The sequence below is a fragment of the Podarcis melisellensis genome, assembly GCF_964234715.1.
Source record: "Podarcis melisellensis genome assembly, chromosome: 10".
Classification (NCBI taxonomy): domain Eukaryota; kingdom Metazoa; phylum Chordata; class Lepidosauria; order Squamata; family Lacertidae; genus Podarcis; species Podarcis melisellensis.
In genome coordinates this window covers 17,738,592-17,760,667 of record NC_138542.1, presented here as the reverse complement: position 1 = coordinate 17,760,667, position 22,076 = coordinate 17,738,592, and the positions used below count along the sequence as shown (strand labels likewise).

The window sequence follows — 22,076 nt, the reverse complement described above, 5'->3', positions numbered from 1 at the left end:
ACAGTTGTTGCTGTTTTTCTCTGCAGAGATTCGAGCATTTCATTCTGCGCTATTTAGGCCTGACTTCTTGGTTTTTCTTTTACATTGCCCCCAGTGACTGTGTTTACCGAAAATGTGCATGATGGGTTTTTCAAAAATAAAAATAAGAGAGTCAACCTATATCCATGTAAAAGAAATGATAAGAAGCAGTTTTCCATTCACAAGTTCACACCTAAGAGCCCTAACACATGGATAACGAAGCTGTTTTCCCCAAAATTATATCTTGCCTTTCCTTTCTTCTGTTGAAAACGTGCAAGCTAAAACTGCTCCATTTTCATTCCCAGTTCGTGGTTTCCATTCATTTGTACTAAAGCTGTTTTACCTCAGCCACCCCTCTTCAATCATCCCCTTTCTCTCCTTTTGCACAGTTAGCAAGTTGCTTGAAATGTGCACAAAATCCTCGGAGAGCGAAAACCTTCACTGCATAATTTAAGAGCAGAGCTCATTACCCCTCTCCTTCGTTTGGAGCGCTTGGAAATTCTTATGCACCTCGAGGCTAAGGTGGGAGCTTCCAAATCATGATGCCTAACAGCCTTGCATACAATACTGTACACAACTCCTACAATGCACGTGCTCCTGGAGAGAAATGCCTTGATGCCAACGCTCTGGGAGTTAACACTAAAAACAATAATCTAGCAAACAAGGGTTCTGCATTTGTGAAGAATCCAGGCCGACTAAACTTGAAATAGTCACTGCTCCTGTCAGCAGGCAAAAGGTTCGAGACCCTATTTGCCATTTAATATTTTCATAGCCCACAGCAAATTGGAGATTTATGTGGTCAATGTGTGTCAGGTTCCATGGCCGCCGTCCCATGTGCCTTATTAAGATGGTCAGATCTACCACAAACAGAGAAATGAACTCTAGCCCCATAACAGGAAGGAGCCTGGGGAAAAAATCTAAACCTCTGACACCGTAATAAAATGTAACAAGGAGGTTACAGAACACTCACTATTGCCAATTAATTCTCCACTGCCAATGCCTTCTGTGGGTCATCTGTACAAGCATGGCCTCATGAGCGACTGAGGACACTTCGTGTTCATTAAAATTGTGATGTGAATGCTAAAAGATCAACACACGCAATCTTTTAGCATGTGGATTTTGAGCCTCTTCACTTTCTTTCAGCTATATGAACAATCCTCTACTCCAACTTTTTAAATCCATTACAGATCCCAGAACACACAAACAGGACCTCATTCAATGGCTTTGATCAATGGTGGCTAAATTTATTTATGCTCAATTGTCTGGTTTTTGTGCATTTTGCTGGTCTGGTCATGCGAAGGAAAATGAGAGGATTTGATATAAGCTGGGTTTGTTGGGGGAGGAGGGGTTGTTGTTCCAGGTGTAGCCTTATTGGAGTTCACCGATTGGGTCTGCGTTGCTCCGGGACAGGAGGAAGGAAGTCAAATGACACCGAGGTTGATTCCAAGAAAGAGTTTATTCTGCTCTCCGGATAGCAGAAGGCACTTGCGTGATCAGTCCACAGCAAGTCCAAAGAAATGAGAAGTTTCATGCAGTATATATATCCTCCAGACACTCTCTCCCCCTTCCCCAGCCACGTCAGCTTGTACACGCAGGTTGACATCACAGATGTTCCTGCTCCGGCACTCTTAACCATAAAAGGGATTTCCTTCCTGCACTCCTGACCATAAAAGGACCTTCCTCTTCCTACTCTTATCTTGGAGGAAGAGATCATCATCTCCGGGAACACGCTTCTGGCATTTTTCCCAGACTTTGGTCGGTGCGTCTTTTGTGGTCAGCACATAAGATAAGGCACTGACGTGTCTGCTCTGTTCCCCTAGACCAGCCAGGGTCATCCCTAGCCGTGACTGATAAGGGAGAGAGTTTGTTTAAACAGCTGTGTCCTTGTTACGCATTTGCTCAACAGCTCAAGTTTTATGCCTTTTAGAGTGTTTTCTTGGAGAAAGAAAAGGGGGGGGGTTAAGTTCAGTTTTAAACTGACTGTACAGAGACCCATTCCTTCACAGGTGTTAAAACTACAACAACAACAACAACCAATTGAAACTATGGGCTTGCCCGCATTTGAGCATTATTTAGCTTTTGATCCACTTGATTCCCCTATGCGCATTAAGTATAAATGGCCTTTAAGTAGAGTATTTCCATGGTCTCCCTTTCGCTTACGAAATGAATTCCAGGTTCCTCCAAAATTCTCAAGTCTATGTTACTCATATTGAGATCTCCCCTTGAATTCTCTTAAGGGTATTACCATGGTGATCCGGAAGAAAAATGAAATCAGACAGAATGAGATAGAGGAGACAAGATGCAATGGAGGATGGGTCTCGTTTGCCTTTCACGGTGGTGAAGAAATGGTGTATCGCAGTGGCTAAGAGACTGAACTATGAACTGGGAAGACACTGGCTTGAATCTTACTTCTGCCACGAACTTACTTAAAGACCTATTGTCTTTCACTCTCATTCCCCCCACCCTTGCTATGTACAATATGGAGGATAATGGAGGATAATGACATTGATTTGCAGGGTGTTGAAAGCACTTAGTGTAGTGGAGTCTCAGCAATAGCCTACCAGAATCAGCATTGTTGCCACTACTGGGAAGGGAAGTGGCAATGTGGTGGTGAGTGCACAGGCAGAGGTGCTCCTGCCTGTGTATCCATCCGGCCCCCTGTCACCCTGAAACCACAGTCCCTTCCTGGAAGCAAGTCTCATATCACTTTGGTCACATCCACACCATGCATTTTCTTCCACTAAGTTTTGTTCAAAGGAGACTCATTGAAAATAATGGATCTAAGTTAGTCATGTCCAGTAATGTCAATGGGTCCACTCTGCATATGACTAACACTGGATACAATTCCATGCATTTAACGGGCATGGCTGTCATGGAATTCTACTCAATATTGATCCAGAGTAGATTCCAATGTATAGTTAGCAGAGTAACAACTTAAACCTGTTGCAGGATTCCCAAACAATAGACCAGAGGCAATTGTATTTCATCCAGCAGAACTTTACTGCTACTGAAAGCAAATGAGCACAATGGTCACAAATCCAATACGTTCAGGATTGGCACTGGCCATAAGAAATCCAGTTGCAGCAGATTTAACTTAAACTTGCAATAGCTTATAATAAGTCTAAACCGTAACATTATATACAGAACACCACACTAGACGGGAGATAGAAAGAGAAAGTGAAGCCCAGGCTCCTTCTCGCCATACTTTTAAAGTCAGCATGACCTTGACAGAAAAAGATAACAGAACCAGTCAGTTTAAGCCAGCTGTACGAAGCTTCTTTGAAGGAATGACCCAAACGTCATGAACCTTCTGCTTGTTTCTTTCACACAGAGAAGCTTCCAGAGGCTTCCAGAACCCCTCTTGAATTAATTAGACTAGGAAATATCTCTACACATCAGATCAATACTTTCTGTACTAAGAAATGCAAACTGACAATGGCTTCCCACAAAGAATCCTATAAGATGTTTTTTACCCCTCAGTGAGTTACAATTCCTAGCACCCTTGCTAAACTATAATTCCCATGGTTCTTTAGAGGGCACCATGTGTTTTAAGTGTATAGCTGTGCTGGTGACACTTAAGAAAGTTCTTCAACATCCTCTCTCTCAGTCTTTCTGGTTTATCCACACACACACCTCCTTCATATGACTCAGAGCTTAAACTTTTATATCAAATTTGTTTACTGGAAATGTACAGAATGCTTCAATATTGAAGTTTCTCTTTTAGCAGCATCCTTGATTTTGTCTGCATAGTAAAAAAAAAAAAGGAAAGGGAAAAGAAAAGGATTCCTTTGGGGTGTTTTTTCAAGATCAATCAACATTAGGCACTTACAGCGCTGAAAAGGCTAGGAGAGTTAGTTATTTAAAAAAATCTGTGTAATTGACTGGCATCTTGCAGCATCAAGTACAAAAAAAATGCTGCTTTAAAACCACACCAGGCATCTATTTTAGCCCTGGATTTAGTCAATCTCGGTTGGCAGCAGGTCCCACTTCAAAGTTTCAGAGAGCACTTCATGGCGTCTTGAAGGGCTCTAACATAGTTCAGCTAACAGAGATGTAGAAGGTGGAGTAAGTATAGGATGGAGTTATATAGTGTGGATCAGGGATGAGGAGCCTGTAGCATCCCCCATCCCAATATATTGTTGGACAGCCAACTCTCAGCAGCCCCATCCAGTCCTCAGGGATGATTTGCCCCTGTTTATTTAAACACTATCTATGATTGAATGCGGGTGGTGCTGTGGGTTAAACCACAGAACGATCAGAAGGTCGGCGGTTCAAATCCCCACAAGGGGTGAGCTCCCATTGCTCGGTCCCTGCTCCTGCCAACCTAGCAGTTCGAAAGCACGTCAAAGTGCAAGTAGATAAATAGGTACTGCTCTGGCGGGAAGGTAAATGGCGTTTCTGTGCACTGCTCTGGTTTGCCAGAAGTGGCCTAGTCATGCTGGCCACATGACCCGGAAGCTATGCGCCGGCTCCCTCGGCCAATAAAGCGAGATGAGCGCCGCAACCCCAGAGTCGTCCGCGACTGGACCTAATGGTCAAGGGTCCCTTTACCTTTACCTTATGACTGAATTCCATACAGCAAAACCTTTCCATGTCCCTGTAATAGCCCTGCGGTCTACAGTCCAATTATAACAGCACAAGCAATATTAATTTCAAGAGGAATGACACACATAACCGGGTGCAGAGGTGCAGCCTTTGTTTCCTAGCAGAATAGGGAAATGTGGCATCAGCTGGCCCCCAGCAATGGCACATGTTTCATTCATAAATTTGTCCTATTCCTGCATTAATCTGCAAAATAAAAATAAAAAGTCTGCAGGCACCCAAAAAACGTATTTTTCTTTATTAGATCCCACTTCTCTTCTAAGGAGCTCAAGGTGGCAGACATGATTCTGCTCCCCCCAGTTTTTATCCTCACAACAACCATGTGAGTTAGCTTAGGGTGCAGTTCTCAACCTGTGGGTCCCCAGATGTTGTTGGACTACCACTTCCATCATCCCTGAGCTCTGGCCTTGCTAGCTAGGGGTGATGGGAGTTGTAGTACAACAACATCTGGGGACCCACAGGTTGAGAAAGGCTGGCTTAGACCATGGTTGAAAAGGTTTGCTGACCCCTGCCTTAGACTGAGAACCTGTATTTTAAAACACATTTAACAAATGTATTTCTAGACTTAAAAGACACATTTTGTTGTTCTTTTTTATGCTGAGAACCGCATAGCAAATTTCAGAAAAATACAAAGCCTGAAAGGTAAGTATGTTCCGATCCGCTGATCAGTCTAACAGGTTTGGGATCAAAGCAGTTCATATTAGAAGCCCTTGAAGTCACTCCACAGCAATGACTGTGTTCCCTATGTTAAAGGGAGAAGGCAACATTCGAAATTCGCCAGGCAGTAGGAGTATTTTCCACCTGGCTATCAGCCACTTGCAACCAAGTGAAGATGCCTGGGCGTCTCCCATCACCTGAAAGTGCCTGCCCGAGGATCCCCGGATCTTGCCTGTTTTCTTTCACACACTAGCAACACATCCTGTAGAATTCTATCTGTGATATTTTATCTGCACAATCTGGATGAATTTCAGGAACCAGAAAGCCGTATTGAAAAACGCAACTTTTGAGCTATCTGGCCCTAAAAATGGCAACTAGACATTCCATTTGGGCAACTGTAACCCTGGTTTAGCTTATATATCTGAGTTTATAACACTGGGAGAAGGGGGTCACCCAGGAAGTCAAAAGGGCATAGTCTTGATTGCAGAAGGTCCCAGGTTCTGCAATGGATTACATGGGATGTAATCCATTGGAGCATTCAAATACAACATTCCTCATTTTCCTAGAGTGGGCACAGGCAGGGGGATGTTACTCCCGTCAGTATATCTTCCTGTTCCACTGGTCTGGAGCATCCTCCCCCTGCATGTGACCAGGGAGATGGGCATGACCCTGGCTGACTCCATAAAGGAGCCGAGTCACGCAGCCATCTTCTCTCTTGATGCCATGCAGCTCTCCTGCTGCCATTTTGTTCTCTTGATGCAGTTCTCTGAATGTATTTTCCTGTCTGCTGGCTCTCAGCCAGCAGCACAGAGGCTTCAATTCTTACAATGGATGTAAGCTACACATTTTTCTCTGTATCTGTAACTACAGTGGTACCTCAGGTTACAGACACTTCAGGTTACAGACTCTGCTAACCCAGAAATAGTACCTCGGGTTAAGAACTTTTCTTCAGGATGAGAACAGAAATCACGCAGTGGCAGTGTGGCGGCACCAGGAGGCCCTATTAGCTAAAGTGGTGCTTTAGGTTAAGAACATTTCCAGGTTAAGAACGGACCTCCGGAACGAATTAAGTTCTTAACCAGAGGTACCACTGTACTTGCTAAAGCCTGCCTTCAGGGATCATACTATGAACTGAATGTGAGTAAACTTCTCACGTTTAAGAAAAGACTCTTGTGTCTTTATTCATTTTAAGAGGGATAAAAGGGGACACCAGGAATAATCCAGTCTGATCAAGCCAGACTGGATTGCTTAACTAAAGAGATTCAAACAAATCTGCTTACTAGCTTTCTGCTGTATTGAAGGGAATCTGCTCTGCTACATGACTCAATAGCGTGAGTGAAGGAAAGATAATATTTAATCAGTATATCCTGTCCTACCATCCTTAACATTCCCACAAGGCCTGGCAGGGCTAGGAGAGACTCCCTGTCTGAACTCCTGAAGTGACACTGCCAGTCAGATAAGCCAATAGGAAAGCTTCCTATGTTCCTAAATCGCTTCTCTTGCCTGTTTGGTACCATTCCTATCACTGCTACTGCATGAAGCTGCTGCATGCTATAACTGTGCAAATTCCTTCTGCCTTAAGAGCAGTTAGGCAAGTGGTTGTAGCATAGCAACTTTCAGTTTGCTACAGGCACATGTACATTAAAAAGCCATCTGAAGCCCATCGTTCTCAGTGCTTTGAGCCTCCGGTTGAGATGATAGTCTCAACCCTCGCTTATCTCCTTCGATGTGGAAAACTTAACAGGTGAGTACTTTGCATCCCATCTTAAGCAGGCCTGAAAATATTGTTTTGTGAATCTGAGCACGTATCTCAGTCAAGGTTGTAAGAGTTTAAATTTCTCCAAAGTGAACTTTGCCGTATTACACTGATGTACTGACGTGATTCCCACCCTGGGACTACTCTGCTGGTTGCAAACATGGAATCCAAATTATTTACACAGCATAAACATCCAAAAGTTTCTTAGGGAGAACAAGAGTGCATGCAGAAAGAGGCTACTCTGGGTGCTCTATAATCCCCTGAGTCCCAACAATTCCTTCATTTTGCTTAAGTAAGCAGTTTCTTTGTGATCCAAAACGCTGACTAAATTCTCTAATCAGCTTTTGTTCAGAAACTATTTATTTCCATCTGCATTACAAATGCTGGATTTTAAGCAACCTATCAACAGTGCATAATCCAGCAAGTGATCTTGTCAGTGTGCCTTTTTCCCTCTCTAGATGCAGCTCTTGCATTCTGCACTTCTGAAAGGGAGAAATAATAGGATTAGAGAAACACTGAGGACAGGAGCTATGTCAAACAAAAGGAAAACATGCTGCCATTCTAAAGCATTCTCATGGCGCATTGGGAATTGTAATCCATTCATTTGCGCTAAAGACTTGTGTGTGCTCATTATGCAAGGGACATAAACGCCTGGCATATTTTGATACTGTCGTCTCGCCTACTGGGACCCATAATTAAAACACATTCCAGGAAATGCAATTTTAAGACATCTAGTGACTGAAAGTATGGGCCGCTTCGCCAATACGCCATTGTCTGAGTATTTCAGAGTGCAGAAAAGCCAGCTGACAGCTAGTCTTTATAGGGTTAGGGTTAACAAACAACAGAATATGGGAATGGAAGATCTATGTCAGTTGCCTGGAGCAACATTTCAGGTGGTTTTTCACATCTCAGATGGGCTGGGGAAACTCAGCTCTTGTTTTCTCATCCTCTGTGTGCCCCTTCACTGCTGTAACTGGTGGGGCTCATGATTCTGCTGTTCAGCTTAGGTCTACCTAGGGTCCAGGATGGGCAAGGAAAACTAAATCTGTAGTCAGAGGAAGCATACCATTATAAGATTGTTAAGGATAATGGTTTAATTTCATGAAATGGGAATGTTGCTTATGTTGAATTGCTGTGTATTTTTAGCAAGAGTTTTTTTTCCTTTGGCAGTAGCTCTCTCATGTGATTGGCTGAGTGTGAGTCACATGAGAGAGGCATTCCATTCTGTTGTGACTGTTATTCAAGCAACTGTCATTTTTAACTGTTTTCTGTTCTTCTCTCTGTTGAGAGAGGTTTCTTTGGGTGCTGCTGGGGACAGTGTGTGTCAGTGTGGTCTGTCTGGGGTGAAGCAGACAGGGAAAGATCCCTAAATGTTTATAGGGAGGAGCCTGTGCTCACTATATGGGACAAAGTGAATTAGTATGAGATTAGGACAAAACAACTATATCAATACAAGGTGTTGCATTTTACATTGAAATATGGGACAATCCTGTGTTATGCGGGGAAAACGGCAACCCCAGCACTGGTTGAACCTCAGCACTCTTTATCACTGAGGCTGATTTTTGTTTTGGAATTTCCTATTACCGGAGTTAAACCCATGCACAATGGCAACGAATACCTTGCATCACACAGTAATAATTTCAAGGACACATTCTCGATATAAATAACTCACTTTCAACCTTAATAAGCCTTCTAAAAATTATTTCAGTAAATTCATTATATAGATGTCATCTTGGATTATGATTTTATATACTAGTGGGTTTTAACTCCTCTCTTTGTTCCACGCAGATAAGCACCATTGTTTTCTTTTGAAAACACTGCTCTTGGCCTTGCCACACTTTCGCTTACAAGAGTAAATATGCATGTCCTTAAAATATAAGGCTGTCCTTCAACCTCTTTTCTTAACTACAGAAAGCTGTCTCAACTTGAGAAGAATGTTAATATAAGAAGGGGCGAAAAATGTTCTTGACCCTTATGAAAAATTGTTTTCTAATTCAAGTCCGTTACAAGCCAAAAGCAAGGCTAAGATAAACCACTCACGTTTTCGCTCTTTTCTTAGAAATGTGAGGCACTGATAGAGGATTAAAAAGACAGCCAAACTACTCAATATCTACTTTGCTTTCATCTTTACAAGCAAGCACTTGAAAGTGTTTAGCAACGATACCCAAAGCGGAAAAAGGAAGAGATGATCGCTCACAATAAAAATGCAGCGTATTGACAAAAAATACTTTATAAAACGTAAATGAATTTGTGTCACTGAGGACTAACACCATTCTCCTGAGCTTTCTTAAATGAAAAATTTTCAGACCTACCGTGTATCTTGTCTGCGATCCTAATGAGAAGTTGTGTGATATCACAATATTGTACCTAGGTTTGGGGGTTAGGAGATTAATTTTACTGGTTATCACAGTCCCAATGGATAAAATAAATACTTTGCAAGGACTCTAAGGAAGTGAATATCTTACTAATACATTAGCATGTTGTTATCAAGGATAAACTGAGTCACATCATCATTGACCATGGGTTGTATCCAGCCTCATATAACCAACATGCTTAACTCTAATTATATGAAGGGGTTAAGGCTATAGAGCAAGCTGTCCCATCTGGCTTAGTTAGGTCACATCTCTCAGCTTGGGAGGAAGAGCTACTAAACTCTTTGTTATCCCTCTTTCCACCATTTTTTCCACTATGCGAACCAACAAGTACAAATGTCTAAGGTGAATGATTCAGACTTAGACCACATAGTTTTAGAAAGCCATATTTGTGTTTCTATACAAATAATTTAGAAATATTTGCCACTTTTTGTAACCTAAGTTTAACTGCCTGTCTTTTCTTGCTGCTGTGTCAGAAAGCGCATGAATCTGATCTTTGAAGAGTTTGTAAATAAATGATTTTTAATTTACCAAACATGTGGACAATTTCTACACTAAGGGGAAGTGGATAGCATTGGGATAGACTTAGAAGAGGATACAGTGGTACCTCGGGTTACATACGCTTCAGGTTACATATGCTTCAGGTTACAGACTCTGCTAACCCAGAAATATTACCTTGGGTTAAGAACTTTGCTTCAGGATGAGAACAGAAATCATGCTCCGGCGGCGCAGCAGCAGCAGGAGGCCCCATTAGCTAAAGTGGTGCTTCAGGTTAAGAACAGTTTCAAGTTAAGAACAGACCTCCAGAACGAATTAACCAGAGGGACCACTGTATTTTAAAGCTCTAGCAGCCTATATTTCCATGCTTGACTTTTCTACATGTTTTGCGATTTTAAATCTCTGCTGGGGTTGTCTCACCAAAGAGTACTTGCCCCAAACCTGAATCTATGCAGACAGGGAATTCTCCTTTTATTCTTTAAACAAAATCCAACATTATTACTTTCTTTCTTCAACAAATTAACTGGTTTAGTAGATTAGGGGAACAACTGATGTAATAATGTATCTGGATTGCATTATAATAAAGCTTCAGAAAATCAAATGAGAAAAATATACCACACAGTGTTATCAGTATGGTGTATTGGTTAGTGTCAAACTAGGACCTGGGAGACCAGGGTTCAAATCCCTACTGCCTCTCAGCCTAACCTACGTCACAGAGTTGTGGTGAGGATTAAATGAGGAGGGAAGAACCATGCATGACATCTTGAACTCCTTGGACAAAAGGTGGGCTATAAATGCAAAAAATAAAATAAATAAAATAAATTTTAAAAATGTGCGTAGTGCTCATCTGGTTGAAAAATTAAAATTTATAAACAGATGCTCCAGAGTAAGGTAAAGGTAAAGGGACCCCTGACCATTAGGTCCATTGGTGGATGACTCTGGGGTTGTGGCACTCCTCTCATTTTACTGGCCAAGGGAGCTCCAGGTCATGTGGCTAGCATGACTAAGCCACTTCTGGCGAACCAGAGCAGTGCACGGAAACACGTTTACCTTCCCGCCAGAGCGGTACCTATTTATCTACTTGCACTTTAACGTGCTTTCGAACTGCTAGGATGGCAGGAGCAGGGACCGAGCAACGGGAGCTCACCCTGTCACAGGGATTCAAACCGCCGACCTTCTGATCGGCAAGCCCTAGGCTCTGTGGTTTAACCCACAGCGCCACCCGTGTCCCTTGTGCTCCTGAGTAAACTTCACCAACCGGGTGCCTTCTGATGTTTTGGACGGCAACTCCAATCATCCCAAGTCAGCATGGCTAATGGCCAGAAATTGTCATTCAAGACATCTGGAGGCACTAGGTAGGCGAATATCAGTATTGGGTCTGGTGTCAATCAGTTATCTTTACTAATGAATTGGCTGAAGGAGTCAGCAGTACACTAATCAAATTCACAGATGATACAAAATGAAAAAGGGCTGTAGAGACTTCAGGAGTTGGGCTACATTCCCAACTTAATATCAAATTCTATATTAAATGAAGCATGAATTAATTCCCATAAATTTTCAGAAAAACCAGCTATGTTATGCTGTGCCATTAAAGTCTTACACAGTTTGAGACTGCATTAACAGAAGCTTCGTTTCCAAAACCTGGGAGCAAATATTACAATTTTATTGACCAATAGCTGAACCTCACCTGAAGCATTTGGATCAATTCTGGGCACCACAGCATACCAAAGAGTTGGAAAAGATTCAGAGAAGAGAGGGGGGAAAGGATCAAGAAAATGAAAAATACTTGGAAAGAATTTGTTGGAGGTATTCCAAAATGAGAAGAAAAGCAATTCTATCTTAGATATTCTATCTTAGAGCAAACAATTGGGATAGGTATGCCAACTTTCATGAGTCAACAATACTTTTCAGAAAGTTCATTGTGGAAGGCAAAGCTGCCAAATGTGTTTCTCAAGCATTCCAATAGGATCTTAGTGGCAACAAAGGAAGTCCCGTATTTTTCGCTCCATAAGACGCACTTTTTTCCTCTTAAAATCTAAGGGGGAATGTCTGTGCGTCTTATGGAGCAAATGTGTGGTCCCTGGGGCTGGGGGTGGGGACCCAGGCTTCCCCTGCCAGCCCTGACCTGTTCTTTGGGGCTGGTGGTGGGGGAAAGCGCTTCTGGGGTAGCCCGGGAAGCCTCCGCAGGGCAGCGGGGAGCCTTCATCCTGCTGCCCTGGGGAGGCTTCGCGTGGCTATCCCTGGCTTGTGCGGGAGGTGGGGGAAGGGACAGAGCGAGGCTCTCTCACTTCCCCCACCTCCCACAAAAGCCCCCAAGAGCCGCATATTTTTTTTCCTTGAATTCCCCCCCCCCCAAAAAAAAGTAGGTGCGCCTTATGGTCAGGTGCGCCTTATGGAGCGAAAAATATGGTAAGTGCATATACATGAACATACCGCCATTTACAGTATAGTGTTCAATGTAGGGTTGTATATGCCTCTTCCCCCTGAATCCAGTTTGGAGCCTGATTCAACCCAGGATAACCCTGACCTAAGCTGGCCTGATCTAGGGACTGACCCAAAATGTGGCTTTAAATCCAAATTAAACATGTGCTCTATGACAAGGGTGGGCAGAGAAGGACACACAGAGCCTTTTGCTAGCACTGTCTTCTCTCTTCTCCATATCACCTTTTTATTTGACATTTCAATCTCTAATTAAATATGGCGGCAGTGGCAAGGAGAGGGCGAAAGGAGAAAGAGGCAGAGATTTTCACTTGGATTTCGTTCTCCCTCCTCTGACCAACATGTTCAGCACCCTAATTAAATATGCAGTCAGTAGCAGCAAGGGAGGCAGGTAAAAAAGACAGTTTCTTGTCTTTGGTGATCACTCGTAGCAAGTAAGAGTCATTCTGCTCATGCAATAGCTTAGTTAGATACAGCCCCAAACCATGATGGAAGGTTTTCTCTTTGCTTCACTCACTTCATTCCATAACTAAAAGCAGATCAGCTCCAAAAGATAAAAACTATGAAAGTATCTCCTATACTGAGTTATGATGATGCTCCCATAGTGAGTTATGAAGTATGCTTTTTTAACAGCTTCTGATTTGAGCTATACATATTTTTATTTCCAAAGGCAACCTGAACTATGAATGTGTTGACATTTTGCTGTTACTGTTTGTTATCAGTTAAGAATTTGATCTTGCCATTGGTTATTAATTATGTCAAGAATGTGTCTTATGTCCTCTTGTCCTTGCCCTCACTGTGGCTTTAAACTAAAATAAAGAAAAGCAAGCTCATTTATGTGCAGAATCCCAGGCAACATGCATTCAGTGTGCTAATCCCTGTGAATGCACAACTCTTCCTCATGTATGCATATAGGCAAAAGATGTGTTCAATGACATCTGCACATAACCGGTCTGCAAATATGAGCTTCTATGTGCTTGAATCATTTTTGTTTTGTTTCGTTTGCTACTGCAAAATGGTTTCAGGCAAAGCATCCAGACTTTAGCTACTGTTTGTGAAGAGAAAATGTCCACTGGGATGAATAGGAGTTATGGCTTTGTCTTCAGGACTAGATTTTAGCATCAAAGGTGAATGCTGTCCTACCATGTCTAAGGTCCATTTGTTCTACAATAAACACATATTTTATTGAAGAATAAAAACCCACAACGATGCCCGCCTATTCGATTGTTAAAAGATTTTAACACACACTGGAGCATAGGTTCGGCATTGTAGCTCAATGATGTGTTATTCTTTTTCCCCGCTGCGTTTCTCTGTGTACAGAAGCCTATTTTTGAAAGTCCCCAATGTCTCTCTTTCACTTTCCAAGACATTCCTGTATCTAGGAGCCAGTTCAAAAAGTCAGAGAAAGAGTTGTGCTATAGCATAGATAGGACTCTGTTCCCCCCCACTTCAAAAGCTTTTTTGATCTGGAAAGCTAGGAAGAAACATTTTAGCATAACCTTCTTCCCAAATGTGCCAGCTTTCTTCATGTGGGGAGTGAGTGCTGTGCAGGCCAGAACCATTTTGGAGGGCTGGTGGAAGGCAGGCTAGGAGAGATGGCTGGGGACCCAATTCTGCAGTGCTGTGGGAAACAAAGTCACGAACCTCCTGGGTATCTGAGGATCTGAAGCCATCTTCTAACAAGATAATTATTCTGTGCAGCATATTTCCATGTATAGCTGTCTGTTTGTTAGAAGAAATGTGGAATATACATTTTTTGGATGAACAAGTCAGCAAATAAATAAAAAAAATGACTGTGGCGTTTGCCCTCTTACGTGTGTGACATCATACTGGGTTCATAAGGAAAGGGTTAACTAATTGTAAAATGACTAACCAATACGAACCCAAGGGGAGGAGTTAGAGTTAGAGTTAGGGTGGTTGAGAAGTCAGTCTGGAGTTAGAAGAGACAGAGAGGATAAGTCTGTGGGTTGGGCTACTCTGGTGTGAGAGAGTGAGAGAATCTGTTAAGAGGAGTCAGTCAAACAGTTGAGATAATCAGTCAGAAGGTATTAGGAAGGTATAGGCCGGTAAAGAAACTAAAGTTAAGAAACTGACAAGAATATTATCTGAGAAACCATAAACTTGTTAATACTTATAAAATAAACTTGTTTATTTGGTTCAGTGTTAACAACTGTCCGGACTCAGTGTTTTACCAGAGAGTAACGGGTTGGTGGCAGCAGGGAAGCAAGCACAGTGGATCAATAGACAGTTAAACGTCCGGGGACCCTGTGTGATCGCCACAATGACCAAAACATTTATTTCAACCAAAATGTGCAGGGGAACACAAAGATCCACAATTCACTGCTTAACTCCATAGATTATTCATTCATTACCCGATGGTCCTTACACATTTCTTCATCTTACAAGATTCCTGTTGACAACAAGTGTGGCTGAAAACTAACACGTTCAGCAGGAGAGGTGTCACATTTAAGGAATGTATAATAAATGTGTTTTATAAAACATATGCTACATTTCAGGCCAAAGCTATTTGAAGCCTGTATGTTTTAGAAGGGGGTACCTTTAATCGTAAAGGGGAGGGAGAGAGACGGGGAGATAAAATGAGCAGAGACTCAGTATGCCAGGGGCATCAGAGTGAACACTGTTGGAAAACTGCTGTTTTTTTGCTTGATCCTGCAAATCTGTTCCTATGTCTGTGTTAGAAGCACTGAATCTGTACTATTGGGTGTACATGAAAGCACCCTTCTGGAGAAAGCCAATGGCCCATTGAGTCCAGCATCCTGTTCTCAAACCAGATGATTGTGGGAAACCTGAAGGCAGGACTGTCTTGCCAAATCCAAGGTGGTTCTTTTAAAAGGAGATTTGGAAGTAATACAAAACACAAGTGAGTGCAAAAATACACTAAAATGCCACACATTAAAAACTTCCCTGAACATCTCTGAAGGGCTGCATTCAGATGTCTTCTGAATGTTAGGTAGTTGTTTATCTCTTTGACATCTGATGGGAGGGCGTTCCACAGGGCGGGTGCCACTACCGAGAAGGCCTCTGCCTGGTTCCCTGTAACCTCACTTCTTGCAATGAGGGAATCACCAGAAGGCCCTTGGCGCTGGACGTCAGCGTCCAGGCAGAACAATGGGGGTGGAGACGCTCCTTCAGGTATACTGGGCCAAGGCCGTTTAGGGCTTTAAAGGGCAACACCAACACTTTGAATTGTGCTCTGAAATGTACTGGGAGCCAATGTAGGTGTTTCAAGACCGGTATTATGTGGTCTCGGCAGCCGCCCCGAGTCACCAGTCTAGCTGCCACATTCTGGGTTAATTGCAGTTTCTGGGTCACCTTCAAAGGTAGCCCCACGTACAGCACATTGCAGTAGTCCAAGCGAGAGATAACCAGAGCATGCAGCACTCTGGTGACACAGTCTGCGGGCAGGCAGGGCCTCAGCCTGCATACCAGGTGGAGCTGGTAGATAGCTGCCCTGGATACAGAACTGGAAGCCCTCAAGAAGTGGTGAAGTGACTCCCATAGGTAGTCTCAGGTTGCACGGCCCCACGACCATCAATCCGTGCATGAGCTACTCTCAATCCCTACCCAAAACCATCCGATTTATAGATAGCTAGATAGCTAGCCCATGTGGCTTGCTTCACTGGCTACGTGCAGTCATACGTCACTGGCTACAAGCACATTTTTCATTAGCCACCCTCTCCCAATGCTTTTCTCCAAACACTGTCCAACATCAAAGAAGGTACTCATTACTATCTCTTCCTTCCAACAGATTAGGACATTAAAGGCTGTTCTCAGCCATCAAAGAGCTTAACAAAAGATAGGGGAAAGGAAAGAACAGGGGGCAGGAAGGATAACCATGTCAGATCACTAACTCCTCAAAATAAAAATATCTGCTAGAAAAATGCAACCTGTCCAGCTGACAGAAGTAGTACGACTCATGCAACACGTTGGTGACTAACATACACACAATAATTACCAAAATAATTATACATTCTTTATCAATCTTCTGAGAAAAATGCAAAACCTTGTGCAAAGCCACAGAAACTTGCGAACTACCCAGTCTAAGATGAACATATAATGTCTGATTTCAATAGATTTTTCAAATGCTTAACCCAGCCTTCTGTTTTCTTTATCTTTTTAGGTAAGTTCATGAAGATACCAACAAAAAGGTAAGTTTGGTGTTGTTCACAATACCGAGAGATGCTAGTGAAGTTGTAAAAAAGGCAAAGGGACCCCTGACCATTAGGTCCAGTCGTAGCCGCCTCTGGGGTTGCGACGCTCATCTCACTTTACTGGCCGAGGGAGCCCATGTTTGTCCACAGACAGTTTTTTTCCAGGTCATGTGGCCAGCAGACTAAGCGAAACCAGAGCAGCGCATGGAAATGCCATTTACCTTACCACTGGAGCAGTACCTATTTATCTACTTGCACTTTGACGTGCTTTCGAACTGCTAGGTTGGCAGGACTGCCTTATAAAATCTGAAGAAGTATGAATTTCTAAGGTTAGCTGTGTGTTGGTACTGTGCAAAATTCACAGTAAAATACTGAGTGAACCAAATTTCTCTCCCACCCCTCTTTGTGACTATGGGGAGAGAGTCCAGAACAAGCTCTCCCAACACATGCCATGTTTTACTGAGGTTGCCCTTGGTGCATGTGAAAGCCCTCGTAGTTCATCTACTTTCTGTTTCCACTTCTAGATATCTTTAGAATCTAAAACACTTCCAATTGGTTGCCTGTTTTCTAGTATTCCTCATATTAGACTTCCACTTTAGCACTCTGTCAGTTCCACTGAGCCCTTTATGATCTTCCCATCATAAGTAGGTACCTCAACACATCCATAACCATGTATCATGGAGCTTTCTAGAAGCTGGTTGCTTTTCCCTGATACACCTCTCCCAGCTCTGAAAGACAGAGGCAGTCAATCAGCTGCAGCAGAGGTGCCGAATTGTGCCCAAGATTGAGGGGGCCTGGCATGGTCTGCATGCATGTGGTGTCATGTGTGAAACACATGTCATGTGTGTGGTGTCATGGCATGACATGCATATGGTGTCACGTCATTGGGAGGAGGCTGAGCACAGAGCTCAGCACAGTGCAGCTTCAATGACCAGTGGCTCCTCCTCTCTCAGGCTGAGGAGGAGCTCGGCTCTGTGCACAGCCCCCTCTGTCCCCTCAACATTGAGAGGGTCTGGCCCCCTTCAAACAGATATTGGGGGCCCCAAAGACACCTCAGCTCCACTCAGTTGCCAACACTGAGCTGGAGTGATAATCACTGAGTGGTTGAGCAAATGATAACCTCAGCACTTCATGTGCTCCATCTTCTCCACCACTGATGGGGTTTCAGTTATTATGGAACGACTGCAGTAAGGCTCTGTCGACCGAATGAGTGGACTGAGAAGAAGCAGAAGAGGAGTGACAGTGGAGCGAAGGATGAAGGACAGATAAACACTGAAGTAGGTTGCTATGATAAGGACGCGGGTGGCGCTGTGGGTTAAACCACAGAGCCTATGACTTTCCGATCAGAAGGTCAGTGGTTCAAATCCCCGCAACGGGATGAGCTCCCGTTGTTTGGTCCCTGCTCCTGCCAACCTAGCAGTTCAAAAGCACATCAAAGTGCATGTAGATAAATAGGTACCGCTCCGGCGGGAAGGTAAACGGTGTTTCCGTGCGCTGCTCTAGTTCACCAGAAGTGGCTTAATCATGCTGGCCACATGAACTGGAAGCTGTACGCTGGCTCCCTCAGCCAATAAAACGAGATGAGCACTGCAACCCCAGAGTCGGCCACAACTGGACCTTATGGTCAGGGGTCCCTTTACCTTTAGGTTGCGATGGGTAAACATATGCCAGCCTTTCCCAGCCTGGGGTCCCCCTGATGTTCTCGTACTACAACTCCCACCATCCCTTACCACTGGCCATTCTGGCTGCAGCTGATGGGATTTGGAGTCGAGCAACATCCAGCAGCACCAGGTTGAGGAAGGCTGCATGTCTGCGGAAACCACAAATATGAATGAGCTCTATATCCCGCTATTCCTCAATAGGATTTATCATTGCTCAGGCAATTGGAGTAATATGATGCATTGGGGAATAGAGGTATTGGATTTTAAAGGTCCCTTCCTGCTGCCTTCTGGCTTCCTATCCCATAGTAGTCTGAGTCAGTGTGAGCACAAAGAGCACTATCTATCAGAAGCAGTAATATTTCTAGGAGAGCTGACTCATCATGGCAAAGAACTCAGAGGCTAGTAACAAGAGCAGGGCACTTTTAAAGTGTATTTAGTCACCAACTTTTTAAAATTAATAAAGTGAGCACACTTTATTCTACAGCTGGAAATAGGTCGCTGATAAAAGATGGGTTTTCATCTTTAACCGTGGCTCCTACTTTTATGTTTTCAAACATCCTGGCAACTCAGGCAAAATGTTTCAGAACATGTGCAGACTCCTTTGCCATTGTGAAAGGGACCAGATTAAGATTTTTAAAGATGTGGGCCCAAGAATATACTGCTTCTGAACATGCATAAAGGTAAAGGTAAAGGTACCCCTGCCCGTATGGGCCAGTCTTGGCAGACTCTAGGGTTGTGCGCTCATCTCACTCTATAGACCGGGAGCCAGCACTGTCCGCAGATACTTCTGGGTCACGTGGCCAGCGTGACAAGCTGCATCTGGCGAGCCAGCGCAGCACACGGAACGCCGTTTACCTTCCCGCTGGTAAGCGGTCCCTATTTATCTACTTGCACCCGGGGGTGCTTTTGAACTGCTAGGTTGGCAGGCGCTGGGATCGAACAACGGGAGCGCACCCCGCTGTGGGGATTTGAACCGCCGACCATGCGATCGGCAAGTCCTAGGCACTGAGGTTTTACCCACAGCGCCACCCACGTCCCACAACATGCATATTATAGCCTAAACATATGCCACTGAATGCTAACATTGACTGCCTGGTGAACTTTGGTAGGACTTTTATAAAGAGCAGAATGCAACAAGGCAGAGCAGTGCATATGCATTCAATTTCATGACATGGGCATGTTACCACGTTTAAAACAAAGTCCCCATCACCTTAGTGCACTTATATGTACTATAGCTACTCACACATATGTGCTATTGCCACACACTTAACAGAGAAAACAGCAAGGGCTTCCCCCCTCCCTGGCTTTGCGTAGCCCCTTGTTCTGGCAGCCACCAGCAATATTACATTCTTGCTGTAGTAGTGAAATTGTAGCTAGTTTGCAATTCTCTAAGGTTTATTTCCTCCAATTTGACTTACGGTTATACCAGGATACAGTTTTTTAAACAACAACACGGGGAATCAAAGGTCAGGCTCACTTGGAGATCTGCCCTAGGAGTTCTCTTCCCAGATTCTAGATCTGCAAGGGTGGCTGACTGTGGCTATTCAGCAATGAACTCTCTCCAAAAAGAAAAAGAAATAATTTATTGTGCTGAGTTTGAAACAGGATCCAAGGTGAACTTTGTTGCAGATATTAATACTGTACAGTTTGAAGAGACTGGAAGCCTAAGAACTGACTTCTTTTGGAAATGAACCATTGTCCAGACCCATAAAAATATTATTCAAACTTTTACAAGCAGAACTCAAAAGAAAACACAGGCATGAAAGATACAACCACAACATCCATACGATGTATTGTGCTGTGCAGCAGAGGCTCAGAATCTTAGAAAATATGAAACAATCCAAACAGACCTATAAACTCTCTTTCTCTCCACAGCCTGCATTCCAGCCTCCAGGCTGTTTACTCTCTCTTCAGGAGAGTTTCATTTGCAAAGACTGAAAGGCAACTCCCTTCGAAATAGTGATTTGCAACCCAGTACCTGCACCACATGATCTAAGGTTACAACACTCACATGTTAGCTACCAGAGAACAACTATCAGTTAATTAATAACTCAGAAAGAGCTCGAACTGCTCTCTTGGCTTTAACATCGCTCCATGGAAAATCCACATGTTAAACCTTTTCACCGATACACATTTAGGTGTCAATTAAACTCATTTCAGTGTCAATTAAACTTAAGAAACTTTGACTACAATTCTGCTTGAATACGATGGGAGTCTGTCTTGCAAAAGTCTGAAGCACCTCTTTACTTTCTGCAGCACTGACGATGACAGGAGCCAACTACTGTACTATGGAGAATTACTAAATATAAGGGAGCAAGGTAGATCAGGTGAAAACATTTGTCAGCATTGTGCAAGTGCAGAGTTGCACACCAAAGAAAGTTTCACATTTCTAACCAACACTCATTTCAACACCTTCTCTTAAGGTCCGAAAACTCATCCCAGTTTTATAATTAGTGATAAATATATATATTTAACAGCTCACTTTTTCCTACAAAATGAATATGGAAACTTGCTAATTAAGGTTAGGTAGGTACATACAGCTCTGGCTTTCTTAACGTTCATCGTGTTATCTGCAGTTAAGATGCCTTTCTGCAGAGACACCTAAAAGTCTATTCACCAGCAGAGTTGTAGGGACAATTTCTGGTTTCGAATGGGATCCTCAGCAAAACATAGCTTTCCCCCCACCCCATAAGATTTACATCAAAAGCACACAGCAGGTAAACAATTGTCTGCTTCCACAGTGCAAAGTCATTACAGGAGTTACTAGACTGCTTCCAGTACCAGGCATCAAAGTGACTTGTCACATTCAGCAGAAACTCTAGAAGTCGTATATGACATATTTTTACAGACAGTTCCAACCTTCGCAGGAGATCTGCTGTAGAGTCGCACGCATGAATTCACAAAAGCCAAAGCTTATAACCCACAACTCCTGCAGCTTAAAAGAACTGGAACACTACTTGATGAAATAACTTTTCATACTTGAACATCAAAAGAAGAAGAAATGAAGTACTGCTAATGACTGCATAGGGGGGGCGAAGAAGTGAAGCTTGGCCGGCCACTACCCACTGTTTCTTCCAAATCACCCACTGTCAAAAATCCGTTTTCTGACCTTGGTTCTTAATGTGATCATTTGGACCATTCCTGTTCTCTAGAAACACTTATGCAGAAAGCAAACATGGCTAAAATATAGGGATGTGGAATTAGCCACATGTCCTACGTCAGGATAGTTCTCTACATGAAGGGCTGTCCCATGACATTCTTCTACTGAAGGTGTCCTCTACTTGAAGGGTTGCCCAGTGGAAGATAAAGAAGCTTAAGAAGGCAGAGCAGGAGGACAGCAGGAGGACATTTAGCACTAACGACATTTAGCACCTGGAAAACAGACTGAGTGGGTATACACCTGCTGTGGTGAAATGGATTGCATTTCTACTGTAAAGTAAAGGTAAAGGTACCCCTGCCCGTACGGGCCAGTCTTGACAGACTCTGGGGTTGTGCGCCCATCTCACTTAAGAGGCCAGGGGCCAGCGCTGTCCGGAGACACTTCCGGGTCACGTGGCCAGCGTGACATCGCTGCTCTGGCGAGCCAGAGCTGCACACGGAAACGCCGTTTACCTTCCCGCAAGTAAGCGGTCCCTATTTATCTACTTGCACCCGGAGGTGCTTTCAAACTGCTAGGTTGGCAGGCGCTGGGACCGAGCAGCGGGAGCGCACCCCGCCGCAGGGATTCGAACCGCCGACCTTTCGATCGGCAAGTCCTAGGCGCTGAGGCTTTAACCCAGCATTTCTACTGAAATTATAGTAATTATTGCTAAATGTGTGCCTAGACCTATAAAGTAGCATATGTATAGGTTATGTGGATTGATGTCCTTTTTCATGATGCATAAGTCGAACCCCAAGATTT

The 22,076-nt window shown here is 43.5% G+C and overlaps 1 protein-coding gene and 1 long non-coding RNA gene across 5 annotated transcripts in view; one reads left to right on the top strand and one right to left on the bottom strand.

The window, feature by feature from the left end:
- Positions 1 to 22,076, bottom strand: part of GRM8 (glutamate metabotropic receptor 8) — a 540,291-nt gene that overhangs the window by 309,931 nt on the left and 208,284 nt on the right. The gene's annotated exons all lie outside the window — the stretch shown is intronic.
- On the top strand, positions 8,198 to 9,940 carry LOC309379595. Its single transcript, XR_014172546.1, has 2 exons — positions 8,198 to 8,489; positions 9,093 to 9,940. It is a non-coding gene; the product is annotated as an uncharacterized lncRNA (long non-coding RNA).